The 13,010-nt window shown below is 41.6% G+C and overlaps 1 protein-coding gene across 3 annotated transcripts in view; it reads left to right on the top strand.

The window, feature by feature from the left end:
• Positions 1 to 13,010, top strand: part of HCN1 (hyperpolarization activated cyclic nucleotide gated potassium channel 1) — a 316,103-nt gene that overhangs the window by 101,230 nt on the left and 201,863 nt on the right. The window lies entirely within an intron of this gene.

Genomic DNA, 13,010 nt, shown 5'->3' with positions numbered 1-13,010 from the left:
GTTGAAAAACTAATTGACCATGATGTATTCATACTTTATTAGGGTGAGAAAAGAGCTATGTCCTGCACATAATGCTGTTTCTCAGTTATTTTGACACAGCATGAGTATGCTTGTGCATGGTACAGTACAGCGTAGCTATGTTCCACTTACTTTGCTTACCTGTAAGCCTTTATAGGAATGTGAAACATGACAGATCTGTTTCATTTTGGTTTAAAAATTTTCCACATGGATTATAACATTCAGAAACATGGAAGAGGAGAATATTTAGTGTATGCTTAACTTGTAACAAAGGGTTTTTTTTATATTGATGAATCATAGAATCATAGAATATCAGGGTTGGAAGGGACCTCAGGAGGTCATCTAGTCCAACCCCCTGCTCAAAGGGAAAAAAGGGACTTTTTTCTATTTATTTAAGACAATACCAAAACAAGAATAAATTACGCTAGGATGAGAGATCACTTGTTTACTGCAAAGCACATTAAATTCCAGTAGAACTGAAATGAGATTGCTATAGGTTTTCACTCAGGTAAACCAATCCCTTTAGACTTGCTTGGATAAGATATCAAATTCACTGTTGTTTACGCATTAATTTCCTGGTAAAGAGAGAATCTAAAAGATGAGACTACTGATATTTTACCATTGGCGTTTAAATAATCTTATCCAAGAGCATAAAATCAGGCCTGGACAGAGGCAGTGGTTCAGTAAGCCCCAAACAGAAAAAGCGCATTCCAGAAACAGACTCAAGATGCTCCCTCACCATAGTCTCCAAGGGACTCTATTTGATTACAATTAATCTGTTCAGTACTGCACGTATTAATAATTCAAACATTTTACTGCATACTACATGTAAAGCACACTGGATATGCTATAGTAAAGAAAGCAGTTCTAGGAGCTTTTTGCATTTGTTCAAGTTTGCATTAAAATGTTATTTTCTGCTCTTGTACTCTGCGATTTTAAAGCAAATATATCTTTCAGCTGATTGTTTGTTTGTTTGTTTTGTTTTTGTTACACGTAGTTACAGGGTTAATGGGATTGCTTTGCATTTCAAGAGTTGCCTTGTCCTGAAAGTGGTGCATTATGGGAGCAAAATGACTGAGGGCATTTTAACAAATAATCCCACTTTAATACACACACAGTGATACAATAGTGGGAATCAGAACTCATTCTACAGTGTAAGTGGAAATGCACAATATTGCAACAGGGGATGTACTGAATTTCTAGGAAAATTACTAGAGGTACTACCGAGAGACATTCTAAAAGATGCATGAGTTAATCTAGTTTGGAGTTCAAGTGGATGCTGGCTTTATATAAGCATTCAGCTAAAAAAATATAAAGTACCTTTTTGAAGGGCCTCTTTGTGAAAGGGATTAAGTGCCCAAAACTTCCATTAAGGATGGTCCTTTAAAATAGTAAAGAGAAAAATAGGAATTTGCACCTTGGGTTGTTGTTTTGATGGTGCACTGTTGAGTAGATTTGGTCAGGAAATTTTGATCGAAGCAGTTTTTAATGGAAAATGTTGATTTGTCCAAACTGAAACTTCTCAGAGGAATGTACCAGTAGGATTTCTCAGGTCCTGGATATCAGGGGAGGAAGAAAGAAAGAGACCACCATCCCATAATTTCCATAGAGCTTGTGGCCAGGGCACTCACTTGAAATGAGGAAGACCCACATCCAAGTCTCAGATCTGAATAAGGTAGAGCCCTGAGGGGCTTGAACCTGGGTTTCTCACATCCCAGGTGAGAACCCCAGCTCTACTATTCAGTAGCATGATACTACATAAGACAGTGCTATGTGATGCCCTCCTCTGTAAAGGCAGGCAAGTTTTCATACTATGCATTATATTTCACTGGTCACAGTACTTCAGTCTGTATTGACAACTCTGCTATGTGGCCCAGCCATTCCTTAATGTTCAGCTGCCTTTTGATATGCCATTCCCTTCCCTTGCCTTTTCGGTATCCACTTTCCCAGACAGACTGCTCTTTGATCCCTATCCAAAAAGAAGAGCACATTGGCAGAATAATTACTCAGGCCCATATTTTAAAAGATATTTTAAGTTTCCTCTACAAAATGGAAAAAGCAAGCTCTTTGTAAAAGCAGGTTTAAAGAATATGTAGTCTCCACAAATCCACTTAAGTTTTTTCTGTTGTCAGCCTAATAACAGGTTTAACTGGGCCAGCCACTTGTCCCTTGTTTATTCAATGTGGGATCATCCTTTATTTCTTCTCATATGTTCCTTACTCCAGATTAAATAATATGGCATGTGTACCTTATTTTGAATGCAGACTGTTATGCCAGAAGTATTTTTCAGGAACATAGAATCATAGAAGTGTAGGACTATGGGAGAAGAAAGTATACGTGGACCATCCCTGAAAGGTGTTTGTCTAACCTGTTCTTAAAAACCTCCAATGATGGAGATTTCATAACCTTGGTTAAAAACCTATTTCAGAATTTAACTACATACTTAGAAAGTTAACTATAACATTTAACCTACATCTCTTGCTGCAGATTAAGCCTATTATTACTTGTCCTACCTTCAGTGGACTGGGATAACAATTGATCACTGTCCTCTTTTAATAACAGCCCCTAACATATTTGAAGACCATGAACAGGTCCCCAAGTGTGGCACCCAGATCTATACACAGCATTCCAGCTGAGACCTCACCAGTGCCGAGTAGAGTGGAACAATTACCTTCTGTGTCCGGATCATCATAGCTAAGTTTATACAGTTCAGAATGTTATTAACCTTTTTCACAACTGCATCACATAGTTGACCCATATTCAATTTGTGTTCCACTACAACCTCCCAATCCTTTTCAGCAGTATTACTGCCTAGCCAGTTATTCCCCATTTGTAGTTTTGCATTTGATTTTTTTTCTTTCCTAAGTGTAATGTTGTCATTACTGAATTTCATCTTGTTGATTTTCAGACCAATTCTCTTGGCAATGAACATTAATTGCCACGCTCTACCTCGGCTACATACAACAAGCTTGAGAAACGAGATTTTTTTTCCCTAATGGTCACTACCAAGTCTAGTAAGCTAATGTTGTTTTTGCTGCAAAAACATACAATAACAGTTCATTCACAACACCTATTAATTGTTTTTAAAATGCTCATAAGAATGGCCAGTATCCTGTCTTCAGACAGTGGCCAATGCCAGGTGTCCCAGAGGGAATGAACAGAACAGGTAATCATCAAGTGATCCATTCCCTGTTGCTCATTCTCAGCTTCTGGAAAACAGAGGCTAGGGACACCATCCCAGCTAATAGCCATTGATGAACCTATCAATCTCCATGGATTTGTCTAGTTCTTTTTTGAACCCTGTTATAGTCTTGGCCTTCACAACATCCTCTGGTAAAGAGTTCCATAGTTTGACTGTGCATTGTGTGAAGCAATACTTCCTTTTGTTTGTTTTAAACCTGCTGCCTATTCATTTCATTTGGTGACCCCTAGTTCTTGTGTTATGAGAAGGAGTAAATAACCCTTCCTTATTTACTTTCTCCACACCAGTCACAATTTTATAGACCTCTATTATATCCCCCCTTAGTTGTCTCTTTTCCAAGCTGAAAAGTCCCAGTCTTATTAATCTCTCTTCATATGAAAGCTGTTCCATATCTCTAATAATTTGCCCTTTTTTGAACCTTTTCCAATTCTAATATATCTTTTTTGAGATGGGGTGACCACTTCTGCATGCAGTATTCAAGATGTGGGTGTACCATGGCTTTATATAGAGGCAATATGATATTTTCTGTCTTATTATCTATTCCTTTCTTGATTCCCAACATTGTGTTTGCTTTTTTGACTGCTGCTGCACATTGAGTAGTTGTTTTCAGACTCAAAAACTCCAAACTCCATTTTTACTGTAAATATTTAATCTTGCAATTTTAGTGACTATAGTAGATTTTTCAATCTTTGTGTACAATTTATATATATAATATATGCTGTGCACATATGATAATATATTATTCCAGTGTCATCAATTTGTTTGAAATTGGTCCTATTTCAAAACTATACAATTTGTAAAGTCTTCATTTCAGAATTAATTCAGTTCTGAATATTTCTTACTCTACTTGAAAGATAAGTAATTATCTGCATAGGAGTCAGGCTGTGTTAGTACTTTGGTAAATACATTTCCTTTAATGTGTGATAGTCATAATACGAACTCCTGTTCTGAAAAAAATGCTTCAATTTTCCTCCTCACTTGAATATCTCCTGCTCTTGCAACAGTTCTCACCATTTCAGTGTTACAAATTTTTATTTCTTAGGTGAAATCCTGGATCTGCTGGAATCAATGGGAGTTTTGCCATAAAATTCAGAGAGGCCAGGATTCCAACACGGATTTGTACCCACAGATGGCACATGCCCCAATATTAGGCCATCTGAATTTAGTTTTGTCTTTGAGCATAATCCAATTGCAAAGCATGTGTTTGTACTGTTTCATTTTGTGTGAAGTTTATGTAGTGCTCATTCCTTACCTAGCAACTATCTTCACTTCCTGGGGAAGCCTGCATTTGAGACAAGGGCCAAAAGCAAATTATTGATTTGAACTTCTTGAATGTTTGGGGTTGTTTAAGATGCAATCTGGATGTGAAACACTCAGGGTTCTATGAAATGTAACTAACCTAACTAATATGTTTTCACAAAAAACCCAACCATAGCAGGTTTTAAAATGTGGATTCTGTCTTTTGAAAACACAGCTTTCTTTATTTCTATTGGTACAAACATACAGCATACACCTGTGACACAGAGCAGGGACTGAGGGTTTTGTACCAAAATATGGCTTCAAGCCCAAAATATCTGGCACCTTACCACAGCAATCTCAGCCAGCAAAGGCAGGACATGTCTAAAAATTACCATCTCTAGGGAATACAGCGGAGATTGTCCAAAATGTTCAACCTTGTGCGCACCCGTTTTGTGTCAATGGACACTCCCTTTTGTTTATGCCTTAATGGCAACATTAAATGTTGTCCTGACTTTTCCAGCATTACAGATGTCTTACATAGTTGTAAAGTTTTTATTTGGTTCCAGCATGAACAAACCCTTTACTACTTAGGGACCAAGACTTTTAGTGTCAGCAGTTTGACCTCACATCACAAACATATTTTGTAATGACTGAGTACTACTATACTTCTATAATATACTACTATACTTCAAAATATAACAGGATCTGATAAGCAATTAATCCGGGTGTATAAACTGTTAGATCTAAATGTACTGGCACTAAATATTGCAGGAACTGGTATGCTAGAGAGACAACTGCAGAGGGACTAATCAAATTGATCTCTGGGTCCCAATACTGGTAACTTGGGATCCCAAGCTGATTGTATGTGAATATCCTCTGTTCTTTTCTCATCCCTGTTACTGTGCTTGCACTGATTCCTTTGACATATGTCCATGTGATACCTGAGCACTTCCATCAGAATCACCAGGAGTCTGGGAATCATTGGCAATAATGGGACTATAAGCACCAGCCTCTGGATTTGGTGAGCTGGTTGTTCTAGGTCGGCTACCCTTCAGATGTTGGTCACCAGTGCTAACAGGAATGGTTTTATTCTGACTTTGAAGATTAAGGAACTGAACCCGTATGTCACCATCTGAACTGCCAGAGGAGTCTTGTTGCTGGGGAATGTGTTTGTTCATGCTTTTCTTAGGTTTCTTTTTGTTGTTGGACTATCCATAGGCAAGTAATCACTGGGCAGTAGCAGATTGCGATGTAATACCCTGGCTTTTCCCTGCTGACTGTCCAGAAGCACTTCATAAACTGGACGATTCACCTCCCCCCCACGCCATCCTGCCAGCTTTTGGTAATAACGTGAATCTGCTTTTCCCAGTAGGCTTTTAATTTTAAAGGTCCCCTATGCCCTGACAAATTCTGGACAAGTACATGATCTCCTGAGAGGGGAGAAGTACTGTGAACTCTATGATCCCTCGTTTTTGGCAGCTGATTTTCCTGAGTTTTTTCCAGCTTTGTGTTCAGGTGAAGCGTAATATCATGTTGGGTTGAACTACTGATGGGAATGTTGACTTTGTGATGACCTCTGTGCATAGGCACCAACTCTGTGGGTGCTCCAGGGCTGGAGAACCCACAGGAAAAAAAAATAATGGATGCTTAGCACCCACTGGCAGCCAGCGCCCCCTCCCTCCCCCAGCGCCTCCCGTCCACCAATGGCCCCGCTGATCAACTCCTCTCCCTCCCTCCCAGTGCCTTCAGCCTGCTGCAATCAGCTGTTCCGTGGCATGCAGGAGGCACTGGGGGGGAGGAGCAGGGATGGAGCACGCTTTGGGTGGGAAGAGGTGGGGCGGAGGTTTGGGGGAAGGGATGGAGTCGGGGTGGGGCCTGGGGCTGAGTAGGGGTTGATCACGCCTGGGTAAAGGGAAAAGCGGGTGCCTGTGGCCTCTGTGGAATTTTGAGTAGGGTCTTCCCAACCGCTAAGCCTTCTGGCCACTGACCCTGGCTCACAAATGGCTGATATGCCGGTAGAAACACCACTTCTGAGTTTAACATTTCAAATGTATTATGTCCCCCTTTTTTTAAATTTTGATCCCACATTTCCCTACTTGTACCATACTAAGGTCATCAGACTTTGTGGCTTTAGAAAGTGTACCAATACACTCATTTTTCCCCTCTACCGAACATGAGGAAAAGCCATTGACAAATGATTGTGGAAGTTTGTGGGTACTGTCATCTGGCCATTCCTGACAATACTGTTTAATAACCTCTTCAATAGCATGATAGGCAATGATAGAGAGTTCTATCTCATGAATTGTGACCAGCCTGGGGACTGTTAATGCTTTCCCACCATTTAACAGCTGAAACCGTATTTCAATCCACCTTCATAGGGAGTAGAGGTGGCATTAGCAGCAACTCCATGAGCAATGTAACTGTTATATTAGGAAGGTTCTCTTTCACCCAGTGATGTGGCACTATGCATACCTGTTTATCAGTGTCCACAAAGCTCCTAATTTAACCTCATTCAAATTAAACCAAACCATACATTCCCTTCCCCTCTCCTCCCCCCCAACTTTGTTAGTTAACTAAGTATGCTGCTTTGGTGTCAATGAACAATTACCACCTATCCCTTCAGTATTACAGCTGTATTCACAATTACCCTTCTTCTGTTCAAGTGCATCTATAGCAGATTTTAACATGTTCTACTAGTCCCATGGGTTTCTCAATTTCTTGTTTGTTTTTGGCGATTGTCTCTCTGTGGGACCTCTGAGGATGGTTGGTCACTTGAGATCCCTTTGGAGAGAGTGGGTGTAGTTTCCTTTTTAGTCTCATCAGGAGACTCAAAGTAGTGGACTATGTCGAGGTTGTCTTCATTCCCACACTGAAAACAGTGGTTGCAGGTATAACCTTTGTCCTCCTCCTGGCAGTTGTGATGGCCTTCCCGGCAAGGAGTTCTCTGTGGGGTGGATTTGAGTGGTCTCCTTTCCTCATAATGGGGGTACCCTTAGAACCTGTTTGATACTAGTGATCTCCATTATTTTAACCCTCTAGACTTGTCTTCAGTTCTCCAATCTCATCCAGCAAGTTGGTGCCTCATAGGAATTTTTTCTTGTTGGTGCTGCTACACTGTCAGTCTCTGGGTCTCCAACAACAGCAAATGTTCTGCAACAGGCAAGTTCTGCAGCTTTTCCTCCTCGCTACTTTGTGGTGTTTTTTCTCTGTCCCAGCCAGTTACAATGTTCAGTCTCTCCAACAAAGCTTCATCTGTGTTTGAACTATTTTGGAGATAGCATTTGTATTGTGATGCTGTCCTATCATTCTGCAGCCCAGTGGAGACTGAATGTATTTTGCACCAGGAGTAGACCATATTTTAGAGTTGAATCAGTTTCCTGTGAGGCAAATAGTACTTTCTGTCACAAATTCAAGGCATGCAGGAGGAAATCTTGATGTGGATCTTTGGGACCCTGAGCTACACTGACAAAATTATGATGCAATTTAGTTTCATCCTTCTCTTGATAGTAGGATCTCAAAATTCTCCTGAGCTTTGGTAATGTCACTGTACTATTTTCCTACAAATAGCTCTGAAGACTTGCTCTAGGGAAAACTGCTTTCATAGAATCATAGAATCATAGAATATCAGGGTTGGAAGGGACCCCAGAAGGTCATCTAGTCCAACCCCCTGCTCAAAGCAGGACCAATTCCCAGTTAAATCATCCCAGCCAGGGCTTTGTCAAGCCTGACCTTAAAAACCTCTAAGGAAGGAGATTCTACCACCTCCCTAGGTAACGCATTCCAGTGTTTCACCACCCTCTTAGTGAAAAAGTTTTTCCTAATATCCAATCTAAACCTCCCCCACTGCAACTTGAGACCATTACTCCTCGTTCTGTCATCTGCTACCATTGAGAACAGTCTAGAGCCATCCTCTTTGGAACCCCCTTTCAGGTAGTTGAAAGCAGCTATCAAATCCCCCCTCATTCTTCTCTTCTGCAGGCTAAACAATCCCAGCTCCCTCAGCCTCTCCTCATAACTCATGTGTTCCAGTCCCCTAATCATTTTTGTTGCCCTTCGCTGGACTCTCTCCAATTTATCCACATCCTTCTTGTAGTGTGGGGCCCAAAACTGGACACAGTACTCCAGATGAGGCCTCACCAATGTCGAATAGAGGGGAACGATCACGTCCCTCGATCTGCTCGCTATGCCCCTACTTATACATCCCAAAATGCCATTGGCCTTCTTGGCAACAAGGGCACACTGCTGACTCATATCCAGCTTCTCGTCCACTGTCACCCCTAGGTCCTTTTCTGCAGAACTGCTGCCTAGCCATTCGGTCCCTAGTCTGTAGCTGTGCATTGGGTTCTTCCGTCCTAAGTGCAGGACCCTGCACTTATCCTTATTGAACCTCATCAGATTCCTTTTGGCCCAATCTTCCAATTGGTCTAGGTCCTTCTGTATCCTATCCCTCCCCTCCAGCGTATCTACCACTCCTCCCAGTTTAGTATCATCCACAAATTTGCTGAGAGTGCAATCCACACCATCCTCCAGATCATTTATGAAGATATTGAATAAAACCGGCCCCAGGACCGACCCTTGGGGCACTCCACTTGATACCGGCTGCCAACTAGACATGGAGCCATTGATCACTACCCGTTGAGCCCGACAATTTAGCCAGCTTTCTACCCACCTTATAGTGCATTCATCCAGCCCATACTTCCTTAACTTGCTGACAAGAATACTATGGGAGACCGTGTCAAAAGCTTTGCTAAAGTCAAGAAACAATACATCCACTGCTTTCCCTTCATCCACAGAACCAGTAATCTCATCATAAAAGGCGATTAGATTAGTCAGGCATGACCTTCCCTTGGTGAATCCATGCTGGCTGTTCCTGATCACTTTCCTCTCATGCAAGTGCTTCAGGATTGATTCTTTGAGGACCTGCTCCATGATTTTTCCAGGGACTGAGGTGAGGCTGACTGGCCTGTAGTTCCCAGGATCTTCCTTCTTCCCTTTTTTAAAGATTGGCACTACATTAGCCTTTTTCCAGTCATCCGGGACTTCCCCGGTTCGCCACGAGTTTTCAAAGATAATGGCCAGTGGCTCTGCAATCACAGCCGCCAATTCCTTCAGCACTCTCGGATGCAACTCGTCCGGCCCCATGGACTTGTGCACGTCCAGCTTTTCTAAATAGTCCCTAACCGCCTCTATCTTCACAGAGGGCTGGCCATCTCTTCCGCATTTTGTGATGCCCAGCGCAGCAGTCTGGGAGCTGACCTTGTTAGTGAAAACAGAGGCAAAAAAAGCATTGAGTACATTAGCTTTTTCCACATCCTCTGTCACTAGGTTGCCTCCCTCATTCAGTAAGGGGCCCACACATTCCTTGGCTTTCTTCTTGTTGCCAACATACCTGAAGAAACCCTTCTTGTTACTCTTGACATCTCTGGCTAGCTGCAGCTCCAGGTGCGATTTGGCCCTCCTGATAACATTCCTACATGCCCGAGCAATATTTTTATACTCTTCCCTGGTCATATGTCCAACCTTCCACTTCTTGTAAGCTTCTTTTTTATGTTTAAGATCCGCTAGGATTTCACCATTAAGCCAAGCTGGTCGCCTGCCATATTTACTATTCTTTCGACTCATCGGGATGGTTTGTCCCTGTAACCTCAACAGGGATTCCTTGAAATACAGCCAGCTCTCCTGGACTCCTTTCCCCTTCAAGTTAGTCCCCCAGGGGATCCTGGCCATCCGTTCCCTGAGGGAGTCGAAGTCTGCTTTCCTGAAGTCCAGGGTCTGTATCCTGCTGCTTACCTTTGTTCCCTGCGTCAGGATCCTGAACTCAACCAACTCATGGTCACTGCCTCCCAGATTCCCATCCACTTTTGCTTCCCCCACTAATTCTACCCGGTTTGTGAACAGCAGGTCAAGAAAAGCACCCCCCCTAGTTGGCTCCTCTAGCACTTGCGCCAGGAAATTGTCCCCTACGCTTTCCAAAAACTTCCTGGATTGTCTATGCACCGCTGTATTGCTCTCCCAGCAGATATCAGGAAAATTAAAGTCACCCATGAGAATCAGGGCATGCGATCTAGTAGCTTCCGTGAGCTTTAACCACTGCCTCCATTGTTTGTCTTAAAACAGGGCTCCAAACCAAAATATCAGCCAGCAAGGCTAAGGACTATCTAAAAATTACCACTTCCACTGAACACAGTATGGGGTTGTCCAGAAAGTTCAGCCACTGTGCTCTGCTTTTATATGCGTCTTACATATCAACCCCCATTTCTGCTTTGTATTTAATTTATTTAGTTGGAGTTGGGATTTCATAGTAGCTGTCATGTATCCTCTGTTAGTAAAAGGAAATGTTCACAGTAAAGGCAGCATTTTATAGTTGTGAGTTGCAGATTATGACCTTGATCCTGCAAAGAATTACACATATTCTTAACTTTACAATTACACACGTGTAAGTCTTTGCAGGAACACAGCCTAAGGCATTGGCATACATACGTTCTTGTGCAAATATCATAAATTCCCATGCCTGATGCACATTATAGTTCCAACAGTTAGTTAGTCTTCACCTCTAGGAAAAAGATCAGCTCTTAATTCCTTGACGCTAAGTTGAAACACATCAGACCCATATTATTTTTGTTCTCAGGCTCTGAAGAGTTTCCTCAATTTCTTTACAGGCTCACTTTATCTATGTCTATAATCTTCTAAATCCTCAACTTCCAGAACCACATTCTTGAGTCCTGTCATTCCTAAATATTTTGTATTTCTTCTTAGTACCAAACTCTGGATGTGTTATACCTTTGTATGCAAATAAAGAGATTGGCTGATGAGCAATTCTGTTTTAAGAGTTGGAGCTGAAATAAATTATAGACTTTGTAAAACTGTAAGAATTATAGATCCTTTTATCTGACACAACTTCTAGAACAATATTTCGTCCTGATTCTCACCCCACCTTCTCTACATTACCATTTAAAAAGATTCTTTTGAGCTAAGTCTTTATTAATTTATATGCTGACAATGGGAGAAGCGGCTTGCCACTGAGTGAAGACATGATAGTGTTCTAAATTCTTCGGAAAATGGAAGCCTATGTTTCACCATGGCACTTAATGCAAAAACAGAATAGAATAGATTTAAATAGTGAGTGGAATTAAAAAAATCATAAGTCCTACACCAAAGAGTCATGAGACTGGCCCCCAAATCATGATTTTTTTTAAAATATAATATTGTGTTTTGTGTTTGTCTTTTGATTTTGAACCCCCTCTGTCCACCCCAATGTGTGTGTGGCAGTTAGTGTTGTCACTTTACAAATCTGGGATAGCTACGGTGACTTTTGGCTGTCAATGCAGGAACGTTTTCAGCTTTTTCCCAGACCCCCAAATTCTAATGAATTAATTCTGTGCTCCACCAGCCTCATGTCTGCCCTTCTCCCAGCACCACAATGAATTATGTATTCCTCTAGCCCCACATCTGCCCCTCCCACAGCCCAGCAATTTATTATGTATGACCCGAGTCAACTGTGTTATTATTGGCTGTGTCAAGGTTCTTTCCCCACTCTGAAGTCTAGAGTGGGGACCTGCATGAAAACCCCCCTAAGCTTATTTTTACCAGCTTAAGTTAAAACTTCCCCAAGGTACAAACTATTTTACCTTTTGTCCCTGGACCTTATTGCTGCCACCACCAAGCGTCTAACAAAAATAACAGGGAAAGAACCAGCTTGAAAATGTCTTTCACCCCCAAGCCCTACACCCGCTTTCCTGGGGAAGGCTTGATAAAAATCCTCACCAATTTGCATAGGTGAACACAGACCCAAACCCTTGGATCTTAAGAATAATGAAAAAGCAATCAGGTTCTTAAAAGAAGAATTTTAATTAAAGAAAAAGTAAAAGAATCACCTCTGTAAAATCAGGATGGTAAATACCTTACAGGGTAATCAGATTCAAAACATAGAGAATCCCTCTAGGCAAAACCTTAAGTTACAAAAAGACTGAAAAACAGGAATATGCATTCCATTCAGCACAACTTATTTTCTCAGCCATTTAAACAAAACAGAATCTAAAGCATATCTAACTAGATTGCTTATTAACTCTTTACAGGAGTTCTGACCTGCATTCCTGCTCTGGTCCCGGCAAAAAAATCACACAGACAGAGAGAACCCTTTGTTTCCCCCCCTCCCTCCAGCTCTGAAAGTATCTTGTCTCCTCATTGGTCATTTTGGTCAGGTGCCAGCAAGGTTATCTTAGCTTCTTAACCCTTTACAGGTGAAAGGGTTTTTCCTCTGGCCAGGGGGGATTTAAAGGTGTTTACCCTTCCCTTTATATTTATGGCAGGCTGCTTTTCTCCAGGATATGGGGAAGTGAAAAAGGCAGCCAGTCAGAGTTTTGTTTTCGCAGGCCACGCTGAAAATCGTGAGAAGGCTGAAGCTTCTAAGCTGTTGTCATTGCAAACCAAAACTGCATAACTTGCAATGAAATTGCAAGAGTTGTCAACTCTATCTGTTGGAGCTGCTGGAGAGTAGAAATAGGAGGCAGGCTGCAATGTTAAAATCCTGTTTTTGAATCTCGCCCCCCAA

Source organism: Lepidochelys kempii, chromosome 5 (genome assembly GCF_965140285.1).
Source record: "Lepidochelys kempii isolate rLepKem1 chromosome 5, rLepKem1.hap1, whole genome shotgun sequence".
Taxonomy (NCBI): domain Eukaryota; kingdom Metazoa; phylum Chordata; order Testudines; family Cheloniidae; genus Lepidochelys; species Lepidochelys kempii.
This window is presented reverse-complemented; position numbering and strand designations above follow the sequence as displayed.